The 25,916-nt window shown below is 41.7% G+C and overlaps 1 protein-coding gene and 1 long non-coding RNA gene across 4 annotated transcripts in view; one reads left to right on the forward strand and one right to left on the reverse strand.

Moving 5' to 3' along the window:
- The window catches only part of LOC137377641 (uncharacterized), an 82,867-nt gene extending 81,571 nt beyond the window's left edge, over positions 1 to 1,296 (reverse strand). The window contains exon 1 of the long non-coding RNA XR_010976449.1: positions 1,227 to 1,296. This is a non-coding gene — a long non-coding RNA (uncharacterized lncRNA). The remainder of the gene's footprint in view (positions 1 to 1,226) is intronic.
- The window catches only part of xkrx (XK related X-linked), a 57,847-nt gene continuing 32,886 nt past the window's right edge, over positions 956 to 25,916 (forward strand). For 2 of the 3 annotated variants that reach the window (XM_068047501.1, XM_068047502.1), the window contains exon 1: positions 956 to 1,345. The gene's annotated coding sequence lies outside the window, so the exon portion shown is untranslated. Of the gene's footprint in view, positions 1,346 to 11,505; positions 11,548 to 25,916 lie in introns of those variants that run through there. The other variant, XM_068047503.1, reaches the window with a different exon arrangement.

Below are 25,916 nucleotides of genomic sequence, written 5' to 3' on the forward strand. Positions count from 1 at the left end.
TTGTGATAGAATACAACCGTCTTCAACCAAGTACTATGAAGACTGCATCTCTATTTTTTCACCTGCACACTGCCTTTCATGAACTCACCATTATCCTAAATGTTTAACTTCTAAACATGATGCTCACCCTGTTTAATTGGGTGTCACCCTTGACTGATCACTAACCTACAGACATCATCTGCTGATAACCATTCAGAAAGTCAAAACTAATAGCCAAACTTGCACCCACAAGTTCTTGGGTAACAAACACCTTCCTTTTAAGTTGCTCTGTTTTTAGACTCTGCTATTTAGTTGCAGAATATTGTGTTCCAATTTGGGCTTGCTCACTGCACTATGCCGATGGATATTCAACTGCAAGCTACTATGCCTCTTTTGTCAGGCATGTTATGCTTTAGTTCCCCCTCTTAGTAATCAGTCCTTTGCAATATAGCTGTCCCCATCTTCCATCATTCAGATGCAGTAGCAAAATTGGTGTATTAACTTAGTGACAAATTCATTTTGCAAATTCACTCTGATTTGTTCTATTCAACTCTTTGAGACACCCAACATGGTCAACCTTTTCTAACTCCTTTTGCTTTTCCTTCCCAATTAGCTAGAATGAAGAATGGACAGCAGATGCTCCTACAAGTTATTATCATTTCAGACAGTCAACTGGCTCAGCCTCTTTTGAACTGGACAGGGACATTTTGCCTCAAGTCTCCAAACCAATGGGGCCTTCTTGAAAAAGACAAATATCCTTACAGACAAATGCAAATCATATCCCTCGTTAGTGAATTACAAACAAAAAATGCTAGAAATACTCAGCAAGTCCGGCAACATCTATGGAGAGGAAAACAGAGTTAACGTTTCATGACGGTGACCTTTCATCAATAGATGTCCGAACTGCTCACGATCACAATATTGTAAAATGGCTGGAACTTAATGAGGCTGCATACACGAAGTAATAAAATTTGGCGTCTCTCCAATGAGATGAAATAACAACTTGTGAGGTGTTGGGCCACATACAGGCAACAGGAACTTAGGTTTTTAAAAAAAAACTTTCAACATTATTTCCGGGGTTTTCACGTTTTGAACTTTCTTAATCCAGTAAAGAGGCGGAGTTTTTCAAAGTTAGCAATTTTACAAATAAGTTTCGAAACAAAAACAAAACACCGGCCGCAAGATCGGAGTTTACTGTTTCTATTTCTTCAGAATATTTTTTCGCTGTTCCCCCCCGGTTGGAATACCTTTCTGCTCGGCTCTCTTGGGCGGAGATTTGTCGAGTCGGCGCTGAAGTGACTCTTCGTGGTGTGAGGTGACTGCGTTGTGGATGGGATACTGGCTGAGACAGACCTCAGGACACAGTGTAAGTGGAGTACAACTGGGATTTCCCACCTTTATGTAGAATTGCTGTTTATCAGTCTAAGAAAGAGTCTGGCAAAATAGTATTTATTTTCTGAATAGGGTGGCAGCTTGACTCGGCTATTTATAAAGCTGCTTGGTCTGGAGCTATCTCTGGCGCGTTCGCAAGTGCAACCTTTTATCAGGCTGGGTTCAAGTTAGAGCGCTCACAAGAGTTTGATATTTAAGGAAGAGTGTTGGCTGTCGCCATTCTCATATTGGCGCCTTAGATATGTGTTAACCACGTCAATATGCAAAACGATAACAACGAAATCGTTGAACCAGCCAGTTGTGTAAATGTGACAATGCGCTCACTGCTGGTGCTTTGTGCAAACTCTTGAGGGGTGTCAATGAATTGTGAATAACATTCTCCACCCCACTCCAACCTGCTGAAATTTAGAATTTAAAAAAAAGTGTATATTCTGGTGAGCTTTATATATTTTTATAGTTGGTAGATTTGAGTTTGGTGATTAAATCAGCATGGATCAGACATTGAGTGCTTAAAGCATTTTTTCAATAAGCAAGATACAGTATAGACTGAAAATCGTTTACAGAATTAATATAAAATTGTAGACTGAGTTACTTCTAATTTGATTGAGTACTAAACTTGTGTAATATAGACCTAAATATTTTAAGATATTATCACCAGTCTGTTAAATTCCTTTTATGTTTGGCTTGCAGAAGAATGCTGCCTGACACTTTAAATAACTCATAATTCTAGTGTTTGATATATAAGCACTCAATCGCAGTAATTGTGAAATGTCTGCAGAATATAAACTAAATGCTCAGACTGTTCACTGGCACATCTAATTAGTCATTTGCACCATGAGATTACCACACACATCTGTTTTCACATTAAATTTTGCTACTTTTAATAATGGTGCAAATTATTATCATTTGACTTATCCCTTTGGGAAATTAGAGTTATCTTGATGTGTATAGAAAACAAATTTAGATTAATATTATGCATATTTGAGAATTTTGTACAGTATTTAAAAGAAAATATATTTAACTGCACTGCTGAAAGTGTCTCTTGCTGCAAGTCTTTGACTGCAACTGGTTTAAACACTTTTATGAACATATGGCTGTGCAGTGCATCCATCGCAGATAAGGATTTCTTCCTCCCTGTAATTCCTGTTGCATATGAAGTAGTAAATGTTAATTGTATCAATTGTTTAATTATATGTAGGTGGAGGGTGTTAACTGAGATCTTAGTTGAGCACTTCGAAGGAGACACTGAGATTGGTGGAGGGTTTGAGTGAGAAGCTCCATGTTTGTAATCCTTTTACCCTGTATAATATATGTGAAACTGAGTAAATATAGACTCCAGCATTATCCTTCCATAACAAGCTTTGTGGAATATACACTGGTAGAAAGCCACATGATTCAGTTTTTTAAAATTATGCATTGCAAAGGCTCAGTTGTAATCTCCCTCTCCCCCTACTTTCTGATGCACTTTCTCCGACTGATATTTACTACTTCTGCAGTTCTCATAATGATATATAGAACACAATGAGAGCTAAGTGAGTATGATCTGAGGGTGGGGTTGGCAGAGTTATAGAGCATAATTTTTGGTTTCCCTAGCTTATCTTTAGGGTGGGCTTTATTCTGTTTTATCTGCCTCAGTTGTTGTCTGCCTTATTTCCATCTCTATCGATCTCTGTAGTCATGGTACATCTGTCTGTGTCATTCACATGATTTATTTGCAGTCATGCTAGGTTTTAATATATTGGAAAATATTCTGTAAATGAAAACAGTATACTGTGTGTAAGAATCCTTCTATTCAGTGGAGGGGATGGAAGCAGAGTGATTATATATTCAAATGCCAATCAAGGGGATGTGGATACCTCAGACTGAGCCTGCATGTTTAAAGTAAAACCAAACCAAAGTAGAATTTCTGAGAGGGCGAGAAGAATGATTAGGGGAGTGGGAGGAGGTAATCTCTGGAATAGTAAGTAACAACATTGCTGGTTCGCTAAACATAAATTGCATTAAAAAAATGATTGTATATCCATCCCAATAATGGGTTTTGGGTTTTGTATGGTCACTCTTTCCTCTTGCAGGTACAGTGTGAATGGCTAGTCTTGCAGTGAGTCATTAAAGTATTTCTGGGAGGGAGTCATTGATACAGTTGCAAGCTGGGAGCTGGGAACTGTTGAGTTTCTTGTCATGTCTTTGTGCTTTTAGTGTTTTGTGCAGAATGGTTTCTCTTTTTTTCAGTACAAGAAAATAAATCTTTTGACCGAGTCAAAGGAGCAATATAGGCCAGAAATTACTCTTGGTGATGATAATGGATGAATGCTTAACATGTTTAATCCCTCTTAAAATAGCAGAGGAAAATCAGATGAGCACGTTACATATAGTCTGCTTTGATCACCAACAGTAATTTCTAGTTTCATGTGTTCGAAAATGTTTGAAATGCACAGCAGGCTGGTCAAGGTCTAAAGTGAGGTAAAAGCAGATTAATGCTTGGGTGTGACTTCATCAGAATATGGTTTAAGTGACATCTAGTGCATTTGGAATGTATTGCTGCTTGGGTTTAGCAGATTTCATTTCACAAATCAACACGGGGTCAGATTTACTGAATCTTGTAAAGTTTTATTAAAATATCTGTAACCCTTCCAGGAGAAATGTTCTTTTGCTTAAGAGGTTCAATGTGTTTCAAAATCAAAATTTTCTAGGGATGCCCCAGCTCCCACTAGACACAAATCTCATGCTTTCTGCTTTTCCAACTCCCGGCTTTTCTGATGTCTATTATTTTTCGCCTGCAGTAAAAGTAATGAACGTAATGGAATATTATCGTAAGGTTTATATTTAGGGGTGTCTTTTGCGTCCATGTGTTTTTTTTTGTAGCCGTTGGTCATCTTTAGTCTGTTTTCTAGATTTTACATAATTCGGGAGTATCCTCTCAATGAAGGCTGACATTGATAGGAACATAGGAGTAGGAGTAGGCCATTCAGCCAATCGAGCCTGCTCCACCATTCAATACGATCATGACTGATCATCCACTTCTATGCCTTTTTCCCACACTATCCCCATATCCCCTTGCATCATTGGTATTTAGAAATCTGTCAATCTCTGCTTTAAACATACTCAATGACTGAGCTTCCACAGCCCTCTGGCGTAGAGAATTCCAAAGATTCACAATCTTCTGAGTAAAGAAATTTCTCCTCATCACTGTTCTAAATGGCTTCCTCTTTATTTTGAAATTGTGTCCCCTGGTTCTAGACTCCCCAACCAGAGGAAACATCTTAACTGCATCTACCCTGTCTATCCCTTTCAGTATTTTGTAGGTTTCAATGAGATCACCTCTCATTCTTTGAAACTCTCGAGAATACAGGCCTAGTTTCCCCAATCTCTCTTTATAGGACAGTCTCGCCATCCTGGGAACAAGTCTGGTGAATCTTCGTTGCATTGTCACTAGGCCAAAATCCTGGAACTCCCTTCCTAACAGCACTGTGGGTGTACCTACCCCACATGGACGGCAGCGGTTCAAGAAAGCAGCTCACCACCACCTTCTCAAGGGCAATTAGGGATGGACAATAAATGTTGGCCTGGCCAGCAGTGCCCACATTCCATGAATGAATAAAAAAAAAAATTCCCTCTATAGCAATAATATCTTTCTTAAGGTAAAGGGGCCAAAACGGCACACAGTACTCCAGGTGCGGTCTAACCAAGGTTCTATACAATTGAAGTAAGACTTCACTACTCCTGCACTCAAATCCTCTTGCAATAAAGGCTAACATACCATTAGCCTTCTTAATTGCTTGCTGCACCTGCATGTTGGCTTTCAGTGACTTATTGACAAGGACACCCAGGTTCCTTTGTACATCTACACTTTCTAATCTCTTACCATTTTTTTAGATTTAGAGATACAGCACTGAAACAGGCCCTTCGGCCCACCGAGTCTGCGCCGACCATTAACCACCCATTTATACTAATCCTACACTAATCCCATATTCCTACCACATCCTCACCTGTCTCTATATTCCCCTACCTCCTACTATACTAGGGACAATTTATATAATGGCCAATTCACCTATCAACCTGCAAGTCTTTTGGCTGTAGGAGGAAACCGGAGCACCCGGAGGAAACCCACGCAGACACAGGGAGAACTTGCAAACTCCACACAGGCAGTACCCAGAATTGAACCCGGGTCGCTGGAGCTGTGAGGCTGCGGTGCTAACCACTGCGCCACTGTGCCGCCCACATTTAAGATGACAAAATCCACCACCGGCTTCACTGTGCCTTCGGCCAACTGAGGAAGAGAGTATTTGAGGACCAGACCTCAAACTGGGGAATAAAGTCATGGTGTCCAGGGCAGCAGTGATCCCTGCGCTCCTATGTGCTTCAGAGACTGGGACAATCATCAACAGGCACCTCGGGGTACTGGAGAAATACCACCAACACAATCTCTGCAAAATACTTCACATCCGTTGGCAAGATAGGTGGTCTAATGTCAGCATCTTCTCCCAAGCCAACATTCCCAGCATCGAGGTGTTGATCACCCAAAACCGGCTTTGCTGGGAAGGCCACAGCACTGGCATGACTGACACCAGGCACCCCAAGCAATGGCTCTACTCTGAGCTTCGTCACAGCGAAAGACTCCCACAGGAAATACTTTAGGGACGTTCTCAAGGTATCCCTGAAGAAATCCAACATAACCACTGTTATGGCCAGGTGAGGAGAGGGCTCTCAGGCTCCCCTCTTGCCCTTCCTCTTATTTGACCGCAGCAGGGTTTATTCCTTCTAAACAGTGGTTGTGCTTACCACCTCAGTCAGTGTTTTACCTTTTTTTTTCCTGTGATCTTGAAAGAAATAATCGGACAGGTTTTCTTGGGTTTAAACAAGAAAGAGGTAAGTTTATTATATTTAACAACCTAACCCCGATTTAAAATAATAAAATACACTAAACAATCATGCACACGAGAATCTCTCACACGCACATAGATTACAGAGGGAAAAATTGATCTGGTATTTGGATTAGTGTCCAGAATAAATGGAACTTAAACACATAGTTTGTGAAGTGGATGATCTGGTAGTCCTCGGCTGGTCAAAGTGCAGTTTATGGTTGGCCTGCTTTGCTCAGCATTTTCTTGAAGGCAGACTGGTAGGTAACTCTCTTCCCCTGGTCTCTGGCTGTAGCAGAGGGTCCACACTTGCAGATTGTTTTTAAACTTGGTGTTTTCTGGAGAGAGAGAGAGAAAAAGGGAAGCACACAGCCTTCTCTGCTGCTGCACCTTCAGGTACTGCTTGTCTTCTGTCTGTGTAACCAAACTCCCAGTTTTTTCAGAGATTGACAGATGGTCATATGCTTCTTTCAATCCCCTTTGTTTTTAAGGAGGTCCAAAGTCTAAAACCTAAAACCTCTCTTAGTTGGGGTTGTCAGTGTTTAATCCCTGGAGGGACACCTCCACTTATGAATGCCTTAAGATATCTTTGACTGTCCTGCCAACAAGGATGATCTGCATAATCTACTCAGTTAGCCAAAGCATTGTTCTGGCTGGGCTACTTGTGAAACTTTGGTCTCCAGTTCAATCTCCTGCTATTTCAGATGCAAATTGCGTGGCCATCTTGGCTGCTAGTTTTTTAAAAAGTTAACTGTAGGAATTTTTCCATTAAAAGTCTAATGTAAGTTTCCAACCAATGAAATTAATATTTCTCATTTGACATATGGGGTTTTCTTGACACCACTGACTCACGCTAGTCCCTTTTCCTCTTCCCTGCATTTGGGAAGGTACTGAGCGCCTTGTGAGATTTCGACATGGAAGCATGTGTTAGCCAAGTCCAAGCAGTGGAAGGAGCACACAGCCCCCCCCGAAGTAATTCGCCTATCCAACTATTCAAACGTCAGCTGCCCCACATGTCGTAGAATCTGCGGTACGTGCATTGGATTCATTAGCCATTTTAAAATGAGCTGGACCAGAGTGGAAGCAAATCATCCTCGATGTTGAGGGACTGCCTAAGAAGAAGGTTTTTTAGATTGGTATATATAAACTTTGTTTAAAAATAAGCGATCCAGGCAACACGTTTTATTTTTTAAAATCACAACCAGCATTAAGTTTTATTTTTTTTGAAACAGCACGTTTCTCTGCATGAAACATGATCGTATTTTGTTATTAGAAAAATCTTACATGGTCAAATTAAATCATTTTTTGTCATTTGTTCCTAAAATAAACAAAATACACATTGTTGTACAACGTTTGAAAATACAGAGCAAATAGGGCAAGAATTTTGAATTCTCCCTGGATTTAGCATTCTATGTAATTCTGTCACACACGTTGTATGATGACAAACGTACACATACACCACACAGAGATATGATGGCCATCTCTAACCTCCTCCACCCCTACAACCCTCCAAGAACTCTGCATTTCTCCAATTCTATCCTCTTCTGTCCAATAACAACATAAGAACATTAGCATAGAAGCAGGTGTAGGCTGTATGGCTCAGCAAGCCTGTTCTGCCTTTCAGCAAGATCATGGCTGATCCTTGATCTCAACTTCACTGTCTCCCCAATCCCCATATCCTTTAATTTTCTAAAGTCTATCGATCTCAGTCTTGAATATACTCAATGACTGAGCATCCACAGCTGTCTGGGGTAGAGAATTCTCATCATCTCAGTCTGAAACGGCCTTGCCTTTATCTTGCAATTATGCCCCCCAGTTGTGGATTCCCTAGCCAGTGGAAACAGCCTCACAGAATTTTATATGTTTCAATGAGATCATCTCAGTCTTCTAAAATCCAGCGAGTATAGGCCCATTTGATTCAATCTCCCCTCATAGGACAACCTTCTCATCCCAGGAATCAATTTAGTGAACTTTTGTTGCTCCTCTTCCTTATATACAAAGAGCAGAACTGTACACCATACTCCAGGTGTACTCTCACCAAAGCTCTGTACAATTGCAGTAAGACTGTGTTAGTCTTGTATTCCAACCCCTTGCAATAAAGGCCAACAAACTATTTGCCTTCCTAATTGCTTGCTGTACCTCCATGTTAACTTTGTTTTTTGTACAAGGACATCCATATCCCTCTGAGTACCAGCAGTTAATAGTTGCTTACCATTTAAAAATAATTGTTATTCTATTCTTCCTACCAAAGTGAATAACATCACATTTCCCCAAATTATAGTCCATCAGCTGCCGTCTTGTCCTCACTTAACCTATCTATATCCCTTTGCACACTTTGTATCCTCCTCATAGCTTAATTTCCCACCTAGCATTGCATCGTCATCAAACCTGGATACATTATTCTCAGTCCCTTCATCTAAGCAATTAATATGGATTGTAAATAGCTGAGGCCGCAACACTGATCCTTCAGAACCTCACTAGTAACAAACAGCCTGCCAGCCTGAAAATTACCCATTTTGTTTTCCTACTCTGTTTTCTGTACTTGAACCAATCCTCTGTCCATGCTAATATATTACCCACAACACCATTAGCCCTTATCCTGTGCAACAACCTTTCCTGTGGCATCTTATCAAATGCCTTTTTGGAAATCCCAAAATAATACATCCTCAAACAAACATCCTCTTTATCTAATATAAAAGCAAGATACTATAGATGCTGGAAATCGCTCTGTCCGAAAGCATGACCCCGAGCTTCCGGTTGCTTGCTATTTCAACACTCCCCCCTGCTCTCATGCCAACATTTCTGTCTTTGGCCTGCTCCAGTGTTCCAGTGAACATCAATGCAAGCTCGAGGAGCAGCACCTGATCTTTCGTTTAGGCACTCTACAGCCTTGCTGACTGAACATTGAGTTCAGAGCACGCTTGGCCTATTTTGAATATTTTATTTTTAAACCATGTGCCTGCTTTTCATGTAGATAGAGTTGCTCATTATTCTGCAATTAACACTCTCTCTGGACTAATGCTTTGTCTTTCACCACAAGCATTAACACACACTTTGCCTTTGTCCCAGGACAGCTTTGTTATTTAATCTCTCCTGCCCTATCAAACACCTTTCCCTTTCCTCCCCTTCACTTGCTTAAAACCTAATTCTTTTCTAACCTTTGCCAGTTCTGGTGAAAGGTCTCAGACCTGAAGTGTTAACTTTGCTTCTCTCTCCACAGATGTTGCCAGACCAAGCCTCTTTATCTACCATGCTAGCTACATCCTCAAACAAATTTGAATATATTTATAAAACCATGCTGAATCTGCCTAATCATAATGATTTTCTAAGTGCCCTGTTACCACTTCCCTAATAATGGATTCCTGCACTTTCCAATGACTGATGTTAGGCTAACTGGCCTGTAATTCCCTGTTTTCTCTCTGCTTCCTTTCTTGAATAGTCGTGTTACATTTGCAACCTTCTAATCCACTGGGACTGTTCCAGAATCTGGGAAATTTTGGAAGATCACAGCCAGTCCATCCACGATCACTGAAGCCACCTCTTTTAGAACCCTAAGATGCAGGTTGTCAAGTCCTGGGGATTTGTTGGCAGTTAGTCCTGTTAATTTCTTCAGTACTTTTTCTTTACTAATAATTATTTTAAGTTCCTCACCCTTAGTTGATCCTTAGCTCCTCACTATTTCTGGTATGTTTTTGTGTCTTCTACTGTGAAGATAGACACAAAATATTTGTTTAATGCCTTTGCTATTTCCTCATTCCTCAATACAATTTCTCCTGTCTCGGCCTCTAAGAGACCCATGTGTACTTTTGCTATTCTTTTCCTTTATACATACTTGTAGAAGGTCCTGAATCTGTTTTTATATTTTTGGCAAATCCAGCTCATGTTCTGTTTCATTCCTCTTTTCAATTTTTTTGGGCATCCTTTGCTGGTATCTAAAACGCTCCGAATCCTCAGGCTTACTACTACTCTTGCCAATATTATAAGCCTCCTTTAATCTAATACTATCCTCTTTTGTTAGCCACAGATGTATCTCTTTTCCTATGGAGCTTTTATTTCTGAATGGAATGTATATTTGTTAAGAATTACACAACATTTATTTAAATGTTCATCACTGCTCATCCATTCTCATATCTTTGAATCTAAGTTCCCAACTTATCTTAGCCAACTCGCCCCTCATACCTATGTAATTGGCTTTATATAGGTTCAATTCTCTGGTTTCAGACTTATGTACATCACTCTCAAACTCAATGTGAAATTCTATCACATTATGTTCACTCTTTCCCAGATGATCTCTTGCTATGCAATTATTAATTAACTCTGTCTCAATAGAGAAAATTAAATCTGAAATAGCCTGTTTCCTGGTTGGTTCCACAACGTTTTATTGCAGGAAACTGCCTCGCGTAAATTCAATGAACTCGTTCTCCAAATTAATTTTGCTGATTTGCTTTTGTCCAGTCTGTAAAAATTAAAATCACCATGATTATTGCATTGTTTTAGTTGCAAACTTTTTATTATTTATACAAATAAAAAAAAATCTTAAATAATGCTCTGTTAACAGTATAGCTACTGTTGGAGGGGCCTGCATCTTCTGACCTCTGCTATTTCTTCTCTCCACTGATTCTACTTCCTGCTCTTCCGATCCCAGATCCTTCCTCAGTACATCCTTATGTCGCCCTTTTTATCCAGGCTAACGTGCCTCCTTTTACATTTTGCACACCTTTTTGAAATGTCAATTACTGTGGAATATTTAGTTCCTAATCTTGGTCACCATGCAAACAAGAGTCTCCAGGCTATTAGATCAAAACCATTTATCGCTATTTGTGCCATTAATTGGTCTATCTTGTTTCGAATGCTTTGTGCATTCAGATGAAGCATCTTTAATTTTAACTTTATGAACGGGTAGTTTATTTTTAAAAAAATTTCTCTATTTCCCGCAACCTGTCCGTAAACAGATGATGATTGAAATTTTCTCTCCCTTAAACCCTGACTTATAAAGGACCGCAACAACAATACGGTTGTTAAAGTTAAAATAAAGTAGGGTTTATTAACACACACTCTTAAACGCAGAAAGGGGATAAACTTCGCAACACATGCTCACAATCATACAAGGAAAGGTTAAAGGCATAAAAATGCAAAAACATTTACTAAATAGACAATTAGCTTAACTATAAACTAACATGAGTTTCAGTTGAAACTAAAGTCCATTTAATTAACAAAGTCCAAAACTGGGGATCACCGACTAGAAAAGCCGAGTGGGGGTTGGGAGTTGTTGGAAATACCTCTCCACCTACACTTTCTTCTTCTTACACTTTCGGAGGTAAATGGAGGCAGCTTAATTGCTAAAGTCATCTTTTTGTGACGGAGAGAAAACTGGCAGAAAGCAGGTATTCCTGCTGTTTTGCAGACTGTGTCTTTTTAATTTTCTTGCTGTTTGCAGACTCTCTTCTTTTCCTCTGCTTCTTGCAAGAAGGCCTCAGAGAGAAGTCAATGCAGCTTGAAGGAAGCTGTGGTGTTGAGCTATTCCCCTCACCTGCTACTGTTTCAAATCCGGAATCAGAGGACACCGATTTAAGGTGATTGGAAAATAAAGCTACTGCATTTTTATGCAATGAGTGATTAGTATCTGGAATGCATTTCCTGAGATAATGGTGGAGGCAGATTCAGTTGATGCCTTCAAAAGATCATTATATGAAGCGAAAAAGTTTGCACGGCTACAGTGAAAACGTGGGGGAGTGGGACCAGGTAAGTTGCTCTTGCAGAGAGCTGGCATGGATATGATGGGTTGAATGGCCTCCTTCTGTGCTGTAGCGTTCTGTGATTCTTCGAGGTGCAGACATTTACTGCAGATGTGGTTGTCCGGGATCCTGATTGTGACGGAAACCACACCTGCCAAATGGCGTCTGGGTCCTATGACTGGACCCCTTCAAGTAGCTGTCCCACCTGATCTTCCTCCTCCATTTTAACATGTGGAACACAGAAGTAAAAACTTAACATGTCAGTTGACAATAACACCCAAGTGCACAAAAACACAATTTACAATTGGTTCTCATCTGTTCATGGCAATGACGTTTTCTCCTGATTGGACCTTATTCATTGATTACTATTACTTTAAATTTTTTTGTCCCTTCCTGTCACACTCTGCTTCTCTGTATCCTAATCACTACACTGCTCTGTGGCCTTGAATTTTTTCTTTAGATTTACAAATTTCCCATCACTTGAAACCTCCCTCAATTTTTCTTCCCCCCCCACCCCCCACCACCACCATTTATTTTAAAGCCCTATCTACAGTCCTAGTTATACAATTCGTCAGGACACTGGCCCCAGCCCACTTTAAGTGGAGCCCATTCCAACTCAGCAACACCTTCTTTTCCCAGTACTGGTGCCAGTGCCAATGAATCGAAAGCTCTTGTCTCCTGCACCATACTTTGAGGCGCACATTCAACTCTGATTTGTTTGACCCTATGCTAGTTTGCTCATGGCTCAGATAGTAACTCAGACATTTGAGATTCTTTGTTTTAATTTCGACCCAAGCTCATCAACTCCCTCATTCCTCATTCTACCTATGTTGATTCCTAGGTGGACCACCACAACTGAATCCTCCACCTCTGACTGCAAGTTCTTCTCCAGTCATGAGGACATGTCTTTAAGCCTGGCACTGGGCAGGCAACACAACCTTCAGAACTCCCGGTCATGGCTACAGAGAACGATATCTATTCCCCTGACTGGAATAGTCCTTTATCACTACCACTTTCCTTTTCACTACCCCTGCTTCCCCCTCCCTAATTGAATGGCCTCCTGTACATGTATAAAACATTGATTTGGCTTCAGCTGGAGTATTGTATACAGTTCTGGGCACCACACATTTTAGGAAGGATATGAAGGCATTAGGGTGCAGAAAAGATTCATGGGAATGTTTCCGGCAATGAAGAACTTCAGTTACCTGGACAGGTTGAAGAAGCTTGGGCTGTTCTCCTTAGAGAAGAGAAGATTAAGAGGACATTTGATAGCGGTGTTCAAATCAGTTAGGTACAAGTCAGGAGTGTGATGGAATACTCTCCACTTGCCTGGATGGGTGCAGCTCCAACAATGCACAAGCTCGACACCATCCAGGACAAAGCAGCATGCTTGATTGGCACCCCCATCCACCACCTTTAGCACTCACTCCCTCCACCACTGATGCACAGTGGTAGCAGTGTGTACCATATGCGAGATGCATTGCAGCAACTCACCAAGGCTCCTTAGACAGCACCTTTCAAATCCATGATCTCTACCAACTAGAAGGACAAGGGCAGCAGATGCATGGGAACACCACCACCTGCAAGTTCCCCTCCAAGCCACCCACCATCTTGACTTGGAACTATATCGCCGTTCCTTCATTGTTGCTGGGTCAAAATCCTGGAACTCCCTTCCTAACAGCACTGTGGGTGTACCTATCCCACATGGACTGCAGCGGTTCAAGAAGGCAGCTCACCACCACCTTCTCAAGGGCAATAAGTGCTGTCCTAGCCAGCAACATCCAAATCCCATGAACGAATCTTTTAAAAATCGTGACTGGTCTGGACAGAGTACATATAGGGAGAAACTGCTCCCATTGGATCCGGAACCAGAGGACACCAATTTAAGATGATTGGAAAATATAGCAACCACTTTTTTATGCAATGAGTGGTTAGTATCTGGAATGCATTGCCTGAGATAATGGTGGAGGCAGATTCAGTTGACGCCTTCAAAAGATCATTATATGAAGCGAAAACGTTTGCACGGCTACAGTGAAAAAGTGGGGGAGTGGGACTAGGTGACTTGCTCTTGCAGAGAGTCGGCATGGATATGATGGGTTGAATGGCCTCCTTCTGTGCTGTAGCGTTCTGTGATTCTTCGAGGTGCAGACATTTACTGCAGATGTGGTTGTCCGGAATCCTGATTGTGACGGAAACTACACCTGCCAAATGGAAACATATTAATTTCATCAGATGGAACACTACTTGAACCCTTTTGCTGGACATTGCACAAAACTTGTTTAAAAAAAGATCAGAGTTGGACAGCTGAAACATGGTTGCACATTTGTATTGAGAGACAGTTGTATAGAGAGACAGTGGGAGTGCTCACTGATTCAATTAACGAGACTGGTCTGGGCAATCATAATAATCAACCTTCTTTGTCTATGTAAGAGCCAGAGCTCCCAACCTCACCAAGTGTGACTGGAGTACTTTGAAAATCAAAGAATCAAAATCAACAAGAAGGCACTGTTTCAAACAAAGAGCTAGTTGCATGACTTATCTGCTGGCCAGACTGGAAACTGTTTGAATTGTGCCTCACAGAAGGTTTGGGGCAGACTGCAATTTGAAGACAAAAGAAAAGGAAGGTCTCTCCCTGTCTTTCTCTCCAGCAAAGTCCCAGGGTCTCGCGGCAGCAGATTGAGCCTCAAGACAAAGAGCAAGTTTAAAAGTGTTCACTGGGCCCCAGCGAGAACTGCAAGACCTCAACTCCAATCAAGGACTTTACATCCAAACTGAAAAATAGTAACCGAATTCTATTTATTGCCAACCATACTTAAACGTCCCCCTTCGATTCTTTCTCCCCCTCTGTATCTATTTGTGCGTGTTTATTTTGTATGCATGCTGGCGTGGTTGCATCGCGTAGTTCAGTAATTTTAACCGAGTTAGAGTGATAAGGTTAATAAACTTACATCTTTCTTCTTTAAACCTGAGAAAACCTGTCTAGTTGGTTCATTTACAATTATAGAGCAGTGAGTGAGGACTCACTGAGCTGTTAAGCTAAAAACACTGTTTTAAAAGATGAGCCCTGTTACGGCTAAACCAGGAAAGGACCAAGAGGGGAGCCTAAGACCCTTTCCTCACCTGGTCATAACACGATGCTTTCCACAAACTCTCTCATGCTGCAGTTGCAGCGCACCACCTGAACTGCCATCTCTATATTTATTTAATATTCCAAAGCATTACTGAGGGACTGCTGCATTGTCAGAGGTGCCATCCTTCAGATGAGATGTTAAACTGAAGCTCTGCCTGCCCTCTCAAATGGACATAAAAGATCCCATGGCATATTTCGAAGAAGAGCAGGTGCCCTGGGCAATATTTATCCCTCAATCGACATCACAAAAAACAGATCATCTGGTCATTATCACATTGCTGTTTGTGGTAGTTTGCTGTGTGTGAATTGGCTGCCGCATTTTGTACGTTACAACAGTGACTACACTTCAAAAGTACTTTATTGGCTGTAAAGCACTTTGGGACATCTGATGGTCATGAAAGGCTCTATATAAATGCAAGTCTTTTAAGTAGTATGTTTATTTGATCAATTTAGCTTATAGTTTTAGTCTTTTAACTAATTACTTGATCTAGTTTAAGTTGTAGGTAGATTAAATCAAATACTTATCTGTAATATGAACTGCTAGATGTACTGGAGGCAAAAGCAGCATCTATTTCCCACTTGCACGAAATTCCCAACTTTTACACTCTGCAATGCACTGTTTATGCCCACCCTGTGCGGACCGCTCATCCCCGCTTCCTTCACCCCACCGTTGATGGCCATGCCTTCAGCCATCTCACCACGTAAGCTCTGCCTCTCCTTTTAAAGACATTCCTTAAAAGCTACTTCTTTGACCAAGCTTTTGGTCATCTTTCCTAATATTTCCTTTGAAATTTTTGTCTGATTAAACTCCTGTTGAGCTCCTTGGGAGCAAAGGCACTATATAAATACAAGTTGTTGTTCACACCACTATTTATTATCTCAAGATCTTTTGAGTACCATGGATTAGAATACAAATGGCTTTTTTTTTTATCCATTGAGCAACCTGAAAAGAACTGGGAATTCATCAGTGAAAATGGACAGATTACTGATCTTTATGCATCAGTTTTGTCGCCTGAATTCTTTGTTCACAAACTTTATCACAAACTTTGCTTTGCCAACCCTAAATAAAAACAAGAAAAAAGTTAAAATATTAAAATTTCTTGAAAATCTATTTTGTGATTTTTGGCATATGAATTTTATTTCGTTAATAAGCACTTTGGCGGTCAACTTTCTGTTAACTTATTTTTTGGTTGAAGTTCTTTTCAAATGGTGTATTTAAACGTGGTTTATATCATCATGTCCATTGTTTGCATTTTCTCAGCAGCATGCTGCCTCCTTTAAGTAAAACATCTTGCATGTCAGACGTAGGACATGTGGGCCTGCATATTAACCACACTACAGTTGACTCTTCCAAGTGTAGTGATGAAGGTTTTGGAGTTGGTTCAGATGTGTGCTTCAAAGCAAACAATTCAAATTAAAATTTTCTAGAACTGAGTTAGCTCAAAATGAATGTTACAGCAGTAATTACAGTAAAAATATTTTCTTTGTAAGAATTACTGTCTGAGCATCTTTCAAGACGTCAAAGAATTTGGACAACCTTCTGGTTACAGACTCAACTGCATGAAAACAAAGGGCATGTTGCTTATAGATGTTCGCTCACAGATACAGGAATCTTATCCTTTGTATGGTCAGGGCCTGGCTTCAAATAATGTGGCACATATATATGACTGAAACTTACCACTCTGCGCATAAGGAAATCTCTCTCACTGGCATATAATGCACCTAAACCGATAGAACAGCCTACCCATATCACTCTTGAGTAGGGAGAAGACAAAGCTGAACATTCTAAATACCCCACCTCCTCTACCTATTTCAGATGCTCCCTCTCATGGCTAGCCCAATTATCCTCTGATCGAGAAAATGGCATCTACAAGTTGCTCAGGAGGTTAAAGGCTGCAAATAGGGCTCAAATGCCTCCAGCAACCAAAGCAATGGGGAGGGCTCAGTCTCCCAAATTTCAGACATGTTTACTGAGCAGCTCAGACCCAAGTGACTGTTGCTTGATCCGTTGCTCATCGTTGAAGGTGGAATCTTGGTCCTCCTTTTACATTTCCACAGCTGTGTTGCAGCTTGCCATTCATGGACCCTTTAGAAATGACCACTGGAGAATTAGATGTAACCTATTGTCACCACAGTTTTCTCAGACTGGAGCCAGATCTTGCCTCGCTGTGAATCTCACCAGGTCTAATGGCTTTCTTTCCAATATACCACAATGGGGAGCTCTCAGGAAGACTCACCTCAGCTGGATGCAGATTCCAGCATAAAAAAAGGACTTTCAATTAGGAAAGCTTCCTCCTTGAGGACCAGATTTTTTTTTTGTATTCATTCACAGGAATATGGCATTGCTAGCAAAGCCTGCAATAATTGCCCATCCCGAGTTGTCCTTGAGAGGGTGGTAGTGGACTTTCTTAAACCGCTGCAGTCCATGTGGTGAAGGTAGTCCTACAACACTGTTAGGTTGGGAGTTCCAGGATTTTTATCTAGCAACGATGAAGGTAAGGCAATATATGTCCAAACGATAGTGTGTTATTTATAGAGGAGCATGGAGGTGATAATGTTCCCATGAATCTGCTGCCCTTGTCCTTCTAAATAGTGGAGGTTGCGAATTTGAGAGACACTGCTGAAGTAACCTTGCCAACTTGCCCAGTACATCCTGTAGATAGTACACTCCAGCCACTGGAGGGTTTTCATCCTGATCCCAATTGACTTCAGTTTTACTAAGGCTCCTTGGTGCCACACTCAGTCAAATGCTGCCTTCATGTCAAGTGCAGTCTCTCTAATCTCACTCCTGGAATTCAGTTCTTGTGTCCATATTTGAACCAAGGGTGCAATAAGGTCTGGAGGCGAGTGGTCCTAGCAGAGCCAAAACTGAGCATCAGTGAATAGGTTATTGGCGGGTTAAGTGCCGCTTGACAGTTGGGAATGACACTATTTGCATACATCAATATCCTGGGCTGTTAGTAGGATCAGCAGACAATTAATTAAAACAGCTTTCTGCTGAACGTAGGGTGCATTTTGTAAGTGGACATAAAGCAAGAATTAGGAGCTGATGGAATGAGTGAAAGTCATTCATCTCTGTCTTTAATGATCTGGGAGATGTTGGGCTGGTCACTGGTGTTTATAGTAATAAAATGAAGTGGGCCACATAACCATGGTAACAGAATGATTGCAAGAGATTGCGAGGACCTTAATACATCTTGTTGGCCCCATGTTGTTATTCTGATGTCACTTTTATCTATCTTTGTACTTCAGCTTAGTGGTAGCATGCATGGAATGTAGAGATCAAAGGTAGAATTAGTATGAGTTGTGAGTGAACCACCGTATGTTGTACTCATGCTGGAGTGTGATGTATTTGAATACTCATATTGAATCTTGAGCTTATTAAACAATATGAAAGGCACAATTCAGCATAGCGTTGCCTCATCAGACCCCTTTCATATCTTGAGTGGCATGAAACAGGGCTGTGTTCTCGTACCTACGCTGTTTGGGATCTTCTCACTGCTGCTGTCACATGCGTTCAAGTCTTCAGAAGAAGGAATTTTCCTCCACACGATCAGATGGCAGGTTGTTCAACCTTGCCTGTCTTAGCGCAAAGACCAAAGTGCGGAAAGTCCTCATCAGGGAACTCTTCTTTGCTGATGATGCTGCATTAACATCCCACACAGAAGTGTCTGCAGAGACTCATCGACAGGATTGTGGCTGCCTGCAACGAATTTGGCCTAACCATCAGCCTCAAGAACACGAAGCTCATGGGAGAGGACTTCAGAAATTCTCCATCCATCAATATCAGCGACCACGCTCTGGAAGTGGTTCAAGAGTTCACCTACCTAGGCTCAACTATCACCAGTAACCTGTCCCTCGATGCAGAAATCAACAAGCGCATGGGAAAGGCGTCTGCTGCTATGTCCAGACTGGCCAAGAGAGTGTGGGAAAATGGCACACTGACTCAAAACACAAAAGTCCGAGTGTATCAAGCCTGTGTCCTCAGTACCTTGCTCTACGGCAGCGAGGCCTGGACAACGTATGTCAGCCAAGAGCAACGTCTCAACTCATTCCATCTTCGCTGCCTCCGGAGAATCCTTGGCATCAGGTGGCAGGACCGTATCTCCAACACAGAAGTCTTCGAGGCGGCCAGCATATACACCCTACAAAGCCAGCGGTGCTTGAGCTGGCTTGGCCATGTGAGCCGCATGGAAGATGACAGGATCCCCAAGGACACATTATACAGCGAGCTCGTCACTGGTATTAGACCCACCGGCCGTCCATGTCTCCGCTTTAAAGACGTCTGCAAACGCGACATGAAGTCCTGTGACATTGACCCTAAGTCGTGGGAAGTCAGTTGCCAGTGATCGCCAGAGCTGGCGGACAGCCATAAAGGCGGGGCTAAAGTGTGGCGAGTCGAAGAGACTTAGCAGTTGGCAGGAAAAAAGACAGAAGTGCAAGGAGAGAGAGCCAACTGCGTAACAGCCCTGACGACCAATTTTATCTGCAGCGCCTGTGGAAGAGTCTGTCACTCTAGAATTGGCCTTTATAGCCACTCCAGGCACTGCTCCACAAACCACTGACCACCTCTAGGTGCTTACCCATTGTCTCTCGAGACAAGGAGGCCAGAGAAGAAGAAGAAGGAAAAAAGAATGTATCTGACAGCACATGCTGGATCAAGTAGTGTGATGTCTCCTTAAAGACCTGGTTCTGTATTGTTACAACTGATGCCTGTGTACTCTGGTGTTTAAAGTAACAAAATAAATTAGAATAAGAAAACAGTCCCAACAGAACACCGTGAACCACGCCTTCCATCACTTTGCTGACAATTGATAGTAGGTTGATTTGGTGGTAATTGGCCTGGTTAGATTAGTCCTGCTTTTTGTGGGCAAGCCATACCAAGGTAATTTTCCATATTGTTTGGTAAATGCCAGTGTTGTGGCTATACTGGAACAATGTGGCTAGTTCTGGAGAATGGGTCTGCTCCGTTACAATCAATCTTGTTGGTGCCCATATTCTTTGGTGTGTCCAGTGCACGCAACCATTTCTTGATGTCTTGTGGAGTGAGTCAAATTGGTTGAAGACTGGCATCCGTGATGATGGGGACCTCAAGATTATGCCCTTCCATTAACTAACTGACACATTTCACACTGCAGTTTGGAGATGCATGAGACGTTTGGGTTGAATGAGTGGAGGAGAGTGATTGCTTTTGTAAATGTTCATTGAGGGTTGAACCAAAAACTGAAATCTCTAATTGGTTTGTTACAAACCATAAACATGCTTATACAGGGGTTGCGTGCATGGAATACCTTTCACCTTCTTTGCATCATTAGATTGTGGGCTCAGATAATTATACGCGGGTGGTTTCTACCTGTGGAGCTCTTGACTGGCTAGATTCTGGGTGTGAGACTTTGTCACAAGACAGCCACTTATTTAGCTGATGCCAAATGCATAAACTGTCTTGTAAAAGTTGTGAGCTGCATTTGTTATACAAAAAAACACCCACATCATTATATATCTGTGAAACCGTCATGAACAACAGTAACTAATTCCAATGATGCCTGTCAATTAAATGATAAAACCATTACATCATCTTGCCCAACCTGTGTGCAACTTGTCTGCAGCAGTGCTCAGACATGAGCAGTAGGGTGGCATATGTATACTGCAATCATAACTGTGATCCTCAGGGCCAGTGTATCTTATTATTTTAAAAAAAGCAAATACAAGGAGATGAACTAAAACTGCATCTATATTGACTGCCATTTGTACACCAGTTCACTGTATTTACATTGCCAAATTGGTTTTCTTTTCCAGTGGAAGAAGCATAGATCTGCAGTATTTATTAATTTCATTGTAATTATTGCAGGGTTATAAAAATGTTGATTAACTGTGTTTTGTGCTGCTTCTCGTGTTGATTGGAAGTCTTTCTACCTGTGGTGTGAATCGAACTGATTATTGACTGCTTAACAAATAACCAATGGGATATTTGATCTCATCAGTATAATATTTGGATGGCATTAACAGACAAGATGGGCACCAAGCATGGTCAGTTCAAGGAAGTGTTTATTTATATCATGACGTCATCATATCACTTGCATATACGAGTACACTACACTGTTTCCTGTTTCAAAAGAAAGGTATTTTTCTCTACAAAGAACTATATTTACAAATCAAGTTTAATAACAGGTTTCTGAAGACTTTCTGATTTCCTTACAGGTTTTGGTGTAGGGTCAGTTTTTGGACTGCTTAGTTTAGATTCAAAACTTAGAGAAGATCTTTTTCCTTTCTCAAAAATTGGTACTTTGGACACTAAAGTCTGAACTGGTTCAAACTCTGACAGAAGTTCATGATCAAGCGGATCATGCTCATGTTTTGGTTCATCCCTTGCCAGGATCACGTGATCTACATGGACATTTCTCACTTTACGATCAACCTCAACCAAGTATCTTTGAGTTCCACACACTTTTTCTACATTTCCCATATCCCACTTGTATGAATTGAAGGGGGTGGGGAGGGGAACCTCAAAAAACCAACAAATTCAGTCTGCTTGAAACTGCGTTCTCTTTTGTTTACGTCAAATTAATGTTCTGACTGAACAGTTTGCATTCAACTTTAGCAGTCAATTTAAGTAGAACCAGACTCAAACGTGTCCTTAACCTTCTCTTCATCAAAGGCTCAGTGGATGTATATCCTGTAGTAGAGCAGAAAATTAGCCAACCGCTGTTTCATGCTGAAATTTGAACACCCATGCAACACTTCTTTCTTGAGTGCATCTTTAACTATCCTCATTGATCTTTTCAGCTGCTCTATTTGATGTCTGATGACAAGGAAGAGTGAGGTTATGTTTGGTACCATTTTGCTTCATGAAATTTTGGAATGGAGCAGAATGAAATTGAGGATTGTTATCTGAGACAAGCTTCTCTGATAGTCCATGACAAGCAAAAATAGACCTTAACTCATCTATTGTCTGTTCAGCATTGGTGTTTTAACTTGTGCTTTACTTCGATTCATGAGTGGCTGTCAAGGAGTACTAAGAAATTATAATTTTCCTTCTCGCAACAGTCTGTATGAACACTCTGATATGGTTAGGTTGACCATGATCACAATTGCAAAGGCGTTTTTTAGGTAGCTTATTTCAACAGTTTTGGCAGACAGTACATTTACTAACCAATGATTGTAGGTCACACTGTAGACCAGGCCAATAAACAAAACTCCTAGCTATGGATTTCATACTGACTATTCCTGTGTGTTCAATGCAGAGTTCTGTCATAATCCTATCTCTCAAATAAATAGGTACTACCACTCTTATGACCCCACTTAGTGCAGCCCTGTTCATATGACAACTCATTGGGACGATTGTGGAACAGTTTAAGTTCCTAATTTCTACACTTGTCAAATTCTGTCCATCCACTAAAGGTCTGTTCGGAGACTCTTTTCAATACTGAGTCTTTGAGTTTAAGCTGTAATTTCAGTTTCAGTGATTGGAATGTCATCATCTACAAAACTTATTATGAAGATTGCACCTTCACAGCCTACTTCTCAATCTTCATGCGGCAAATGTGACAGTGTGTCAGCGATAGCATTCTCCTTCGAACTGTGAGATTCGATCTAGCCATACCGTGAGAGACGTACAACCCACTGCTGCATTCTTAATGTTGCCAGTGTCGGTAATGCAGACTGTGTTCCTGCAATATCTATTAAGGATTTATAATATGTTACTAGCATAAAGCTTTACCCAACAAAAACTAATGAAACCTTTGAATTCCAAAGATGATTCCAAGTACTTCCTTTTCTGTCTGCAGTAGTTGCGTTCACTCATGGTCAGGGTCTACGTAACGTGAATGCTATGGGCTTCTCTTGACCATCATCCATGACATGACTGATCACTGCTTCAACTTCATCGTTTGAAGTGCTGCATACAAATTTCAGATTGTGATTTGTCGAAATGAACGAGTCGTGCATCACTGGTTGAACTTCTCTTGCGTCATAAGCATCTTGTGCTTTAGGCCATTCCCATTTCACATCTTTCTTCTTCAACTCGTGTAGTGGAGCTAACACCATTGCGAGCTCAGGCAGATATCACAAGTAGTATTAAGCCATGCCTAGAAAAGATGTAAGATCAGACACATCTTTTGGCTTTGGGACATTGACTATTGCCTCCATCTTTTCTTGCACTGGCTGTAGTCCTTTTTTCATTGATTTTCAAGCCAAGGTACACTACCTCAGATTAGAGCATGGCTACCCGACCCGAACCCGACGGGACCCGACGACATGTGTCGGGTTCGGGCCGGGTCTCTCTTCCAGGTCCAAAATTCGGGCTTGGGTTGGGTTGGGCTGGACATGGACAGAAATCAGAGGTGCGAAGAGTGGGGGGAAAAGGAGGGGAAAGAAACAGCTGCAAGTTCCGACATAAAGTACCCATGTGAAATTAACCCAACCCCTTGCACTCTGAAATCTATCAAGTCCGGGAGAAACTGACAAGCCCGGAGAAGATACCAGTAACTGCAGTAAGTACAGAAACATCAACTGAGCTCTTGCTTTAATCTATACTTGGCCCAAGGATTTAAAATTATCTGGAAATAGGGAGATTAAACTTCCCAACCTGAGTTCTGAGTTTGTTAATGACAGCGGAAATTGGTACAGTTCAGAAGCTTGTTTGTTACATTGCCTGATTTCCTGAAGTGGATGCTTCTTTTCCCCACGAGTGCTCAGGGTCGCGGCGCCTTCGCCTGTTTGAAATCAGTGTTTGTTGTTTTTTTAAAACTTTATGATGTTAATTGAACATGGGTACATCAACAACTGGCACCTGTACTCGATCACTGGTCTAAAGCCTGGCTACCCGACCAAACCCGAATACATGTGTCAGGTTCAGGTTGGGCCGGGCATTTAAAAAAATTAGAGGACTCGGGCTCAGGTCGGGTTCAGGTTGGCTGTTGTCGGGTCGGGCCCAGGTCCAGTTTTAATTTTATACCCGAGCCAGGCTTTATCTCAGATCGCATGAAAGCACACTTGCTCTTTTTCAATTTGCATTGTGATCGCTGAGCCTTTTTAACCCTTATCAAACACTTGAAGATTCTCTTCCACTGTTGCATTCACAATCAGCACATCATCCTGATTACACAAGCAATGCAGCAGTCCTTGCAAGATCTTATCCTTTGCAGCTTGGAAGATTTTTGGAGAAGACTTCGCACCATGTGGCAGCTTCGTGTAGGAGTATAACCCCATTTGTGTGTTTATCATAAGATATTGCTGACTCTCTCGATCCACATTTGAGCTGTGCATAAGCATAGGACGAATCCAACTTTGTGAATACTTGGCATCAGGTGGCAGGACTATATCTCCAACACAGAAGTCCTTGAAGCGGCCAACACCCCCAGCTTATACACACTACTGAGTCAGCGGCGCTTGAGATGGCTTGGCCATGTGAGCCGCATGGAAGATGGCAGGATCCCCAAAGACACATTGTACAGCGAGCTCGCCACTGGTATCAGACCCACCGGCCGTCCATGTCTCCGTTATAAAGACGTCTGCAAACGCGACATGAAATCGTGTGACATTGATCACAAGTCGTGGGAGTCAGTTGCCAGCATTCGCCAGAGCTGGCGGGCAGCCATAAAGACAGGGCTAAATTGTGGCGAGTCGAAGAGACTTAGTAGTTGGCAGGAAAAAAGACAGAGGCGCAAGGGGAGAGCCAACTGTGCAACAGCCCCAACAAACAAATTTCTCTGCAGCACCTGTGGAAGAGCCTGTCACTCCAGAATTGGCCTTTATAGCCACTCCAGGCGCTGCTTCACAAACCACTGACCACCTCCAGGCGCGTATCCATTGTCTCTCGAGATAAGGAGGCCCAAAAGACTCTCGATCCACATTTGAGCTGTGCATAAGCATAGGACGAATCCAACTTTGTGAATAGCTTGGATCCTGCTAACTCCACATATAAATCTCAAGAGGTTGGTAGTGGATACTGGCATCATCCACGGCCTCATTGATTGTGACTTTGTTGTCCCTGCATAGTCTTATGGTTTTGTCTGACATGGACATTACTACAATTGGAGTTTCCCAATCACTGTGGTAAGTTTTCACTAGCACACTGTTCCTCTCTAGCTTCTTTAGCTCCTCTTCAAGCTGGGTTTTGAGAGCATAAGGAGCAGGCCTAGCCTTGCAATATACGAGTTTTGCATCAGGCCAAATTCGGTTGTTTGTTTTCACATCGATTATACCTTCATATCTATCCTTGAAAATGTTCCTGTAACTAGCTGATCAAGCTTCTTGGTCTTCTCAATTTGGAAAACACGTTTCCAGTCTAACTGCAGTTTATGAAGCCAGTCTTTGCCCATTAATGGTTTGTTGACATCTCTCTCTACAACAGTGGGCAACTCAAGGGATTTTCCCTTATATTGGACGCTGCACTCCGTTTGTCCACACGTTTCTAATGTTGATTGATGAGAGAAGGGCTGTAGATGTCATATACATGGTCTTCAGTAAGGCGTTTGATAAGGTTCCCCATGGTAGGCTGATGGAGAAAGTGAAGTTGCATGGGGTCCAGGGTGTACTAGCTAGATGGATAAAGAACTGGCTGGGCAACAGGAGACAGAGGGTAGCAGTGGAAGGGAGTTTCTCAAAATGGAGACGTGTGACCAGTGGTGTTCCACAGGGATCCGTGCTGGGACCACTGTTGTTTGTGATATACATAAATGATTTGGAGGAAAGTATAGGTGGTCTGATTAGCAAGTTTGCAGACGACACTAAGATTGGTGGAGTAGCAGATAGTGAAGGGGACTGTCAGAGAATACAGCAGAATATAGATAGATTGGAGAGTTGGGCAGAGAAATGGCACAT

The sequence above is a fragment of the Heterodontus francisci genome, chromosome 15 (genome assembly GCF_036365525.1).
Source record: "Heterodontus francisci isolate sHetFra1 chromosome 15, sHetFra1.hap1, whole genome shotgun sequence".
In the NCBI taxonomy this organism is placed as follows: domain Eukaryota; kingdom Metazoa; phylum Chordata; class Chondrichthyes; order Heterodontiformes; family Heterodontidae; genus Heterodontus; species Heterodontus francisci.